Source organism: Octopus sinensis, linkage group LG5, assembly GCF_006345805.1.
Source record: "Octopus sinensis linkage group LG5, ASM634580v1, whole genome shotgun sequence".
Taxonomy (NCBI): Eukaryota; Metazoa; Mollusca; class Cephalopoda; order Octopoda; family Octopodidae; genus Octopus; species Octopus sinensis.
The window spans coordinates 30,411,059-30,419,759 of record NC_043001.1 but is presented as its reverse complement, the minus strand read 5'-3'; the positions used below and the strand labels follow the sequence as shown (position 1 = coordinate 30,419,759).

At 37.5% G+C, this 8,701-nt stretch overlaps 1 protein-coding gene across 2 annotated transcripts in view; it reads left to right on the top strand.

The window, feature by feature from the left end:
• Nucleotides 1-422: 422 nt before the first annotated feature.
• Nucleotides 423-8,701, top strand: part of LOC115212353 (UPF0728 protein-like) — a 23,739-nt gene continuing 15,460 nt past the window's right edge. Inside the window, exon 1 of one of the 2 annotated variants that reach the window (XM_036503291.1) lies at nt 423-571. The gene's annotated coding sequence lies outside the window, so the exon portion shown is untranslated. Of the gene's footprint in view, nt 572-1,088; nt 1,795-8,701 lie in introns of those variants that run through there. The other variant, XM_029781224.2, reaches the window with a different exon arrangement.

Sequence of the window (8,701 nt, the reverse complement as noted above, 5' to 3'; positions counted from 1 at the left end):
CGGGGTCGATAAATAAAGTACCAGTTTCGCACTGAGGTCGATGTAATCGACTTAATCCCTTTGTCCCCTCTATGTTTAGCCCCTTGTGGGTAGTAAAGAAATATATATTTTTGGTTAGAATGTCTGATTATCTAAAATAACGCCAGTGACGTCGGTGAATCTAAAATGACCACGTGATTTTGCTGATCCAGCAAAAAGAAAAGTGTGTCATTGGTCTGTGAGCTGAGATTTCTCATTGGTTAAGATAACACATGTGACAACAGCAAAATTAAAATGCCGCCAGCATAAGATCACTATATATATTTTTTCATTCAATAAGGGTATGCTCAGAGAAAGAGTTGGCTGCTATTTCTAGCCGCTCGAAAGACCACTACATGTAGAACCTTTCACGTTAGCTTGTAAAAAAGATTTGTTTGAAACATCGCGGATAGCCTGACTGCCCAATGCTCACTTTATGGGGTGGGTATCGTATAGCAATAAGCTGGTAAAACCATCCAACCCTTGTTATCTAATAGTAAAAATTCGCCCTGTTAAAATTGATTAACTCCAAGTCAACTCTAATAGGGCAGAGGTAAGATCGAAAGTATTCTAGCTGCGTATCCACCCCTCTTTTACTCAGGTATAATGTAAATCCTGCATATCCACCCCTCTTTTCATGTAAATTCGAAAAAACGCCTTTTTGTTACTATATTTATTTTGAGATGTTCTGTTTCATTCAATTACTTTAAATTTAACAAAGAATTTAATAAAATAACTTAGTTATCATTAAGCTAGTGTTAGGAACATAAATTGTGACTAAGGTTTGGTGGGAGATTTCAATTACAAACTTATGAAAACAAGACATTTGTACTCAGAGCCAGAGCCGGTTTCAGCCGGATTGGTAATGAAAGGGTTAAAAAGGATATTATAGCGTGAATGGAGTGAGATTTTCCTAACAAATCTAGCGACCACATAACACCTTCGACGCTTATTTGTTACTGTGTAATTTTCCTGTCGACCCTTAACTTTTCTTGCCTCCGGGACTCTGTAAATAAGAATAAATCATTTCTTAGGATTAAAAGTGGGGTGGGACGAAGCAAGTCCGTGGAAACCTGTGACGGTTTACATTGACAAAAAGAGTACACAAGTTTATTTTATTTAGCCACTTATAAATATTGGTCCAACTTCTCTTCTTTCTAAGGTAGGAGCAGAAAATAAGTTCACGCGGGTATTGTATTTCCTAAGTACTAACCAGGCTTGATGTTGCTTCTATGATCGGACAAACTTCGGACGGAGACATATTCTGAAAATTAAAAACTTTTTGGGTCGGACGAAACGCCGTGTTTACATGACAATTAAAAAAAGACTACAAATAATCTAATACAAAATACAATGTCTTTATTTATAACACATAAAACACAGTTTAATAATCAACTTGCTAAATAATCTAATTCGATCATAAATTTACATGAATTCCAGCTGTGGCGGGAATAAATCGCAAGTGACACCGTCAATTAGCGAAGAAAATCGAAATCGTTTTAAGATAACTGATATTTTGTGGGGAGGTGGGGAGAACGCACTAATCTGAAATTAGGGTTATCTTTTAACAAATAGCTGCATTTTTGGAATTTTCCCTGTAAATCATTGCAACTTGTCGCTTTGACATTTGAAAGCAAATAACTGGTGATTAACGCCCATAATGGTTGTTATGACTACGTATTATAGTCGTTCATGATGAAAACAAAAAAATAATCACTAAATTGTGAATGAAGCTCTTCCATGGACTGAAAAAAGCCATAGAAAACTTCGATTTTTGTAAGTTATATTATTGGGGTTTTTTTAAGAATTCCTTTGAATAAATATTTTATAAATCAATAGTGTCAAAGACATTTTTAAAATCCTACATATTCTTTGTATCATGTTTTGTAATTTCCTGCATTTAACCAAAGTAATAACGTGCAGAGCTAAATACTTTTCTGTCGATTTTTAGATGTCTTTCTATATGTTCTATCCACTTCACATGCTCAACATTTCTCTAGACACATTTCAAACTCATACCAGCTGTCTTCTCTCATACTCACCACATCTGAATCTTATATACAACTGTTCCCTAATGAGCTTTGTCATTCAGGCACACTAATATTTTTTTCTACTCTAGGCTCAAAGCCCGAAATTTTGGGGACGGGGAAGTCGATTAGATCGACTCAGTACGCAACTGGTACTTAGTTTATCGACTCCGAAAGGATGAAAGGCAAAGTCGACCTCGACGGAATTTGAACTCAGAACGTAGCGGCAGACAAAATACCTATTTCTTTACTACTCACAAGGGGCTACACACAGAGGGGACAAACGGATTAAGTCGATTACATCGACTCCAGTGCGTAACTGGTACTTATTTAATCGACCCCGAAAGGATGAAAGGCAAAGTCGACCTCGGCGGAATTTGAACGCAGAACGTAATGGCAGACGAAATACCGCTAAGCATTTCGCCCGGCGTGCTAACGTTTCTGCCAGGCACACTAATATTACGCAACCGGCAGAGCATGTTCATTTGATTTCTTTGAACTCATCTACATTTAATGTTCACATGTCACTAGCATGCAGTATCTAACATTGTACACAAGCATCATTCAATATGCCCTTCACTTTGAGCGAAAAACCTTATGTTGCCCTCTCTTTGATTTCTTCTTGTCTTGTTCTAACCACTATACTTTTGGTTACTATATTTATTCTTGCAACTATACTTTATTCTGGTGTCTGTACTTCAATCTGATTGCTATACTCTGCATTTGAAACATCACCTAAGAGACAAAAGTTCTGAGCATTCAAAGAAATATATTACATGTGTACTCCAGTTAATAACTATTCTGGTGCACCTGGCACATTTAAAGTCTACCTTCTCTACCAATATGCTTATGATCTCTCTACTTACTTGTGTGTCTACTGTTTTTACTGGTTACACAGTATAGAATTTCTTTCAACTCTTTTCCTGCATATCAAATATAGTTATTACCCTGAGTGACAGGGGTCTGTCTTCTTTCCTACTTACTAAAACTTCAGTCCTCACTAAGTTTACTTTGAGATTTTTCAATTCAAGGTTTTGCCTCCATGTTTGAAATTCTTCTCTAGATTCAGCTCTTAAAACTAAGTCATCAATATACAGGAGTTCTCATGATTTGCTAGTTTTAAATACCTCTGCTACAGCTTGGGAGACTATTAAAAACAGGAAAAGACTAAGGATTGAGCTCTGATGGACTTCTACCTGCATGCTAGATTTGTCATTGAACTTATTGCTAAGTCTTACCTTGCTGACTGCACTTCTGTACATGACATGCATGCCTCTCACAAGCTAAGGGGAACTATGGATAAGGTAGCAATTACTGGACTAAAAAATGTGGAACCCTCTTTGGGTTGACAACTACCAGGCATAGTAGCTTGCTTCTAGCTAATATTTTTCTATTGTGTGTGTGAGAGAGAGAGTGTGTGTGCACATACACACACACAGACAAAAGTAAAGGATATATGCAAATACCAAACTTTAAATTCTTGGTATTGGCAAAATTGTTAGGATGTCGGAAAGTCATGCTTTATGGTATATCTTCTGTTTCTTTACGTTCTAAATTCAAATATTTTTCCATCTCTCCCGGATTGATAAAGTAAAGTATCAGTTTAATACTAGGGTTGATGGTATTGATTATGTCCCTCTCCATAAAACAGCTAGCCATGTACCTCAATTAGAAACTATGGTTTTATGAAATTTCAAACTTACTTATTTGCTTCTTTTTCACGTCTTACAAAAGAAACAGTATGGTCTCTAGCTGTTTATATATCCAATATTGCTTTAGCTCTTGACATTACTAAAACATATGTCACCTTAAGTTACATATCAAGAAAAAAGAAGTGTATGATGTTGTTCGGCCCCTGTGGAGGCACAATGGCCCAGTGGTTAGGGTAGCAAACTCGCAGTCGTAGGATCGCGGTTTCAATTCCCAGACCGGGCGTTGTGAGTGTTTATTGAGCGAAAACACCTGAAGCTCCACGAGGCCCTGGCAGGGGGTGGTGGTGAACCCTGCTCTAGTCTTTTACCACAACTTTCTCTCACTCTTTCTTCCTGTTTCTGTTGTACCTGTATTTCAAAGGCAAAACTTCCTTTTGTACCCTGCCAAAACACCCCTTTTTTAAAAATTTAATTCTTTTTCTACACCCCACCCTGTTTTCGGCTATGGAGAATATGAATCTGCAAAAATATTGTCAAAAATCGGCATTTTTACATAACTCCCCCTCCCCAATTCTTCATTTTCAATTTTTTTCACATTTTTTTTAAAATATGCCAAAAAATACGGAGAATATGGTTCTGAAAAAAATTTCCAAAAATTTTTGTAAAATTTTTTTTTCACAAATTTTTTTTTGTCAAAATATGCAGAAAAATACTGAGATTATGATTCTGAAAAAAAAATTTCCAAAATGTTTTCAACTTTGGGTTAGGGTTTTAGAGTCAGGGTTAGGGTTGGGTTTTAGGGTTAGGTTTATGGAAATAAGTGAAAGAAATGAAGAATTGGGGGTGGGGAGTAAGGGAGAAAAATCAAAATTCCAATTTTTGGCAGTTTTCCAGAATCTCTGTATCCGAAAACGTGGGTTTTTGTCCAAAAAAAAAAAATTGCGAGAAAATGGGGGAAGGACGGGAGGAAGTCTTTCCAAGGTGAACACCATTTAGTAAAGTTTTCAAAATTAGATTCACTTGGATGTCATGAGGCGATAAAAGTAGTGACATTTCAAACAAACCTTTCTTTAGAAAGAAAAAGTATTTTTTTAATGTAGCCCAGAAATTAGGCTTGTGTTGAGCTGAGTATAATGAACATTCGATAACAAAGAGAATTTAGTTCAGATTTCATTATTCATATTTGTTATATTCTTGAACAAACTTGTTTGCTTCAATTTCTCTGGTTAAACAGAAAAGTAACTCTATTCCTGTATCATTAATATTAATACACTAACTTTTTTTTTTATACATACCTGTTGTGTGTGTCCCACTTACTTCAAAGAAGTGGCAAAGCGAGAGAGAGAGGAGGACAGAGAGGAAGTAAGAGAGAGAGAGGAGGACAGAGAGGAATTAAGAGAGAGATAGAGAGGAAGTAAGAGAGAGAGAGCGAGAGAGGAAGTAAGAGAGAGAGAGAGAGGGGAGGACAGAGAGGAAGTAAGAGAGAGAGTGTGTGCGTTTGGGTGAGAAAGGGAGAGTGAATGAGAGAGAAAGAGAGAAAGAGAGTGAAAGAGACAGTAGTGACTGTTTTGTGCTTTTAAATGTTTCAGAGAGGACATAAGAGAGAAAGAGAGTGAGAGAAAGAAAGAGCAAGTGCGAAAGAGACAATGAGTCGTGACGGTGTTTGTTTTGTGTTTTTAAATGTTTATCACATTGCAAGAGAAGTAGATACATAGATACATATACACATTGTTAAATCAAAAGCGGAAGAGAAGAGGGACACAAAGGAAGTGAAAGAGAAAGAGAGAGAGACAGTAGATACATAAATCCAAAGAAAAGTTCATACATAGATACATACACACAGCAAATATTGGATGTCAGTTTCACTTTTCATTACCACATGAGGATAAAATTAACTCACAAATGGCTGAGTACTCCATAGACATGCATAACATTAACATGGTTCTCAGGGAGATTCAGCCTCACACAGAATATAAGGCTGGCCCCTTTGAATTACAGCTACAACTCAAGACATATATACTCTTTTTTTTCTTTTACTCTTTTCAGTCATTTGACTGCTGGAGCACCGCCTTTAGTCGAGCAAATCGACCCCGGGACTTATTCTTTTTGTAAGCCCAGTACTTATTCTATCGGTCTCTTTTTGCCGAACCGCTAAGTGACGGGGACATAAACACACCAGCATCGGTTGTCAAGCAATGCCAGGGGGACAAACACAGACACACAAACACACACACACGCATATATATATATACATATATACGACAGGCTTCTTTCAGTTTCCGTCTACCAAATCCACTCACAAGGCATTGGTCGGCCCGGGGCTATAGCAGAAGACATTTGCCCAAGATGCCACGCAGTGGGACTGAACCCGGAACCATGTGGTTGGTTAGCAAGCTACTTACCACACAGCCACTCCTGTGCCTATATATGAATGTATTTGTGTGTGTGCATAGTTTAGGTTAGTTAAAATATGTTTGCAATAATAAGTGTCGTGTGGTGGGAATAAACGTAATTACCAAACTTTCCATTTAATATTTCGTTCTTTTGCATTTAAATTTGTACATTAGGGTTCTTTGAATATGTACGATGTATTTTAAGGTTAAATAGTAATTCTGTGTACATTTAAGTAACAGATATTTTGGTTGGATTATATAGTCATTGGTGTTACATTACTTTCTATATTCTGTAACTGTCATAATATACTTTTCTAAGCCTGAAATTTTTGTGGGGAGGGTGTCAGTTGATTAGATTGACCCAAGTACATAACTGGTACTTAATTTATTGACCCCAAAAGGACGAAAGGCAAAGTTGATCTCGGCAGAATTTGAACTTAGAACGTAAAGATAGACTGTCATAATATACAAACATTTCTCATGGTACCAGTACACTGCTTACAGATGCTTACATTTTTTATGTTTTCCGTGAATTTTTCATGGTTCCAGCTAGTATTTAAATGAATAACAGTGTTATGTGAAGTCACCTGTAAAAACAGCTGCATGAATAAATAAAGCAATTCACTTTTGCAAGTATAGAAAATAATAATAAAGTGTCAAAAAACCATGAACCTACTTCTTATAATTGAGTAATGGACTAGCATAATATAATGAGCCAAAAAGAATGTTTAATTCATTGAAATTAACCCTATAACAAGCATTAAAAAATCATTTGTATTATTGACAGCTCTTGGCAAGTAGGGTAAAATAGTGAACCTTGATATTTAATTCCTTAGTCTATCCAATGCATACTTAGATTCATCATCATCATCATCATCGTTTAATGTCCACTTTCCATGCTAGCATGGGTTGGACGATTTGACGGGGGACTGGCAAACCAAATGGCTGCACCAGGCTCCAATCTTGATTTGGCAGAGTTTCTACAGCTGGATGCCCTTCTTAATGCCAACCACTCCGAGAGTGTAGTGGGTGCTTTGATGTGATACCAGTACGCGGGCCAGTCAGGCGGTACAGGCAACAGTCACGGAAAATCGTGTTTTTTTTTTACTCGTCACCTGCACACTGGCACATGTGCCAGTAAGGTGACACTGGTAGCAAGGCGATGCTCATTTTAATATCTACTTTTCTACACTTGCATGAATCAAATGGAATTTGCTGAGGCAAATTTTCAACAGCCAGATGTCCTTCTTACCACCAACCCTCATGTTTCCAAGAAAAGTAATATTTTCCCATGTCTGAATATGTTTTCATATAAGACTGAAAACAAAGGCCAATACTTGTATGGAAGTTTGCAACTTTTTTTATTCTATATATATATATAACTGATGGATTTCCTAACCTTTCAGATGAGATAACAGAGGCTGAAATGTGTGGTGCCTTGCTATACTCAAGAAGACCCATACTCCACAGTAGAAGTGGGGAGACCCCCCCCCCATGAAGCGGATTGGTTTGCAAGAGTTCTGTGCTGGTAACATGTAAAAAGGGCTCATGCCACCAGTGTCACATAAAAGTGCACCCAGCACTCTCTGTAAAGTGGTTGGCACTAGGAAGGGCATCCGGCTGTAGAAACCTTGTCAAATCATACTGGAGTCTGGTGCAGCTCTCCCACCTGCCAGCTCTGGTCAAACCATCCAACTCATACCAGCATGGACAATGGATGTTAAATGGTGACAATGATGATGTCTACAGACATGTACTGTTAATGTGATTCTCAGACTAAATCAGTATGACATTATATGTAATATGGTTGGTCCTTTGATTTACAAGCGTAATCTATCTGATAGGCTTTCACACTGTTTCTGTCTAACCAGTTTCACTCACATGGCTTGGGTTGACTTGACATTATGGTAAAAAGTACTTACCACCCAAGATGCCACACAGTAGGATCAAATCTATGACTGTGTAGCAAACAACATATCTACAAGGGTCGACTGAAAAGTTCATCAGCTGATCAAGATAGTCTCATGGAATGTGAGCAAATGAGGTTTATTTTCCAACATAGTCTTCCTTGCAGCCCACACATTTCTTCCACTGGTGTTGCAGTGCTTGGATCCCACTGGTGAAGAATCTTTCATCTTGTTGGTCAAAAAAATTGTCAATAGCAGATATGACATCATCATCACTGTGGTACTAGTTCCCAGCAAAATGTTTTTTCATGTTGAGGAACAGATGATAGTCAGATGGGGTGAAATCAGGAGAATAGACTGGGTGATCAACCTGTTCAAAGCCACAGTCATGCACAGTAGCTATTGAGATGAAGGACTTGTGTGTGGGAGCATTGATCTCATGAAACAAGACACCTTTCATCAGTTTTCCTAGGCATTTGGTCTTGATAGCTTTTTGTAACTGCCTCAGCAAGTTGGCACAGTACCCTTCATTGATGTTATGGCTTTTTTGAAGATAGTCAATAAACACAATGCCTTTTGTATCCCCCAAAACTAAGGCCATCATGTTTTGTTCATATAATGTTGTTTAGCCCTAGGTCAGCTATGATTGAGTAGATCAATGATCAAAAGTGTTCAAGCTATAAGCATCCATTGTTTTTTTGTTT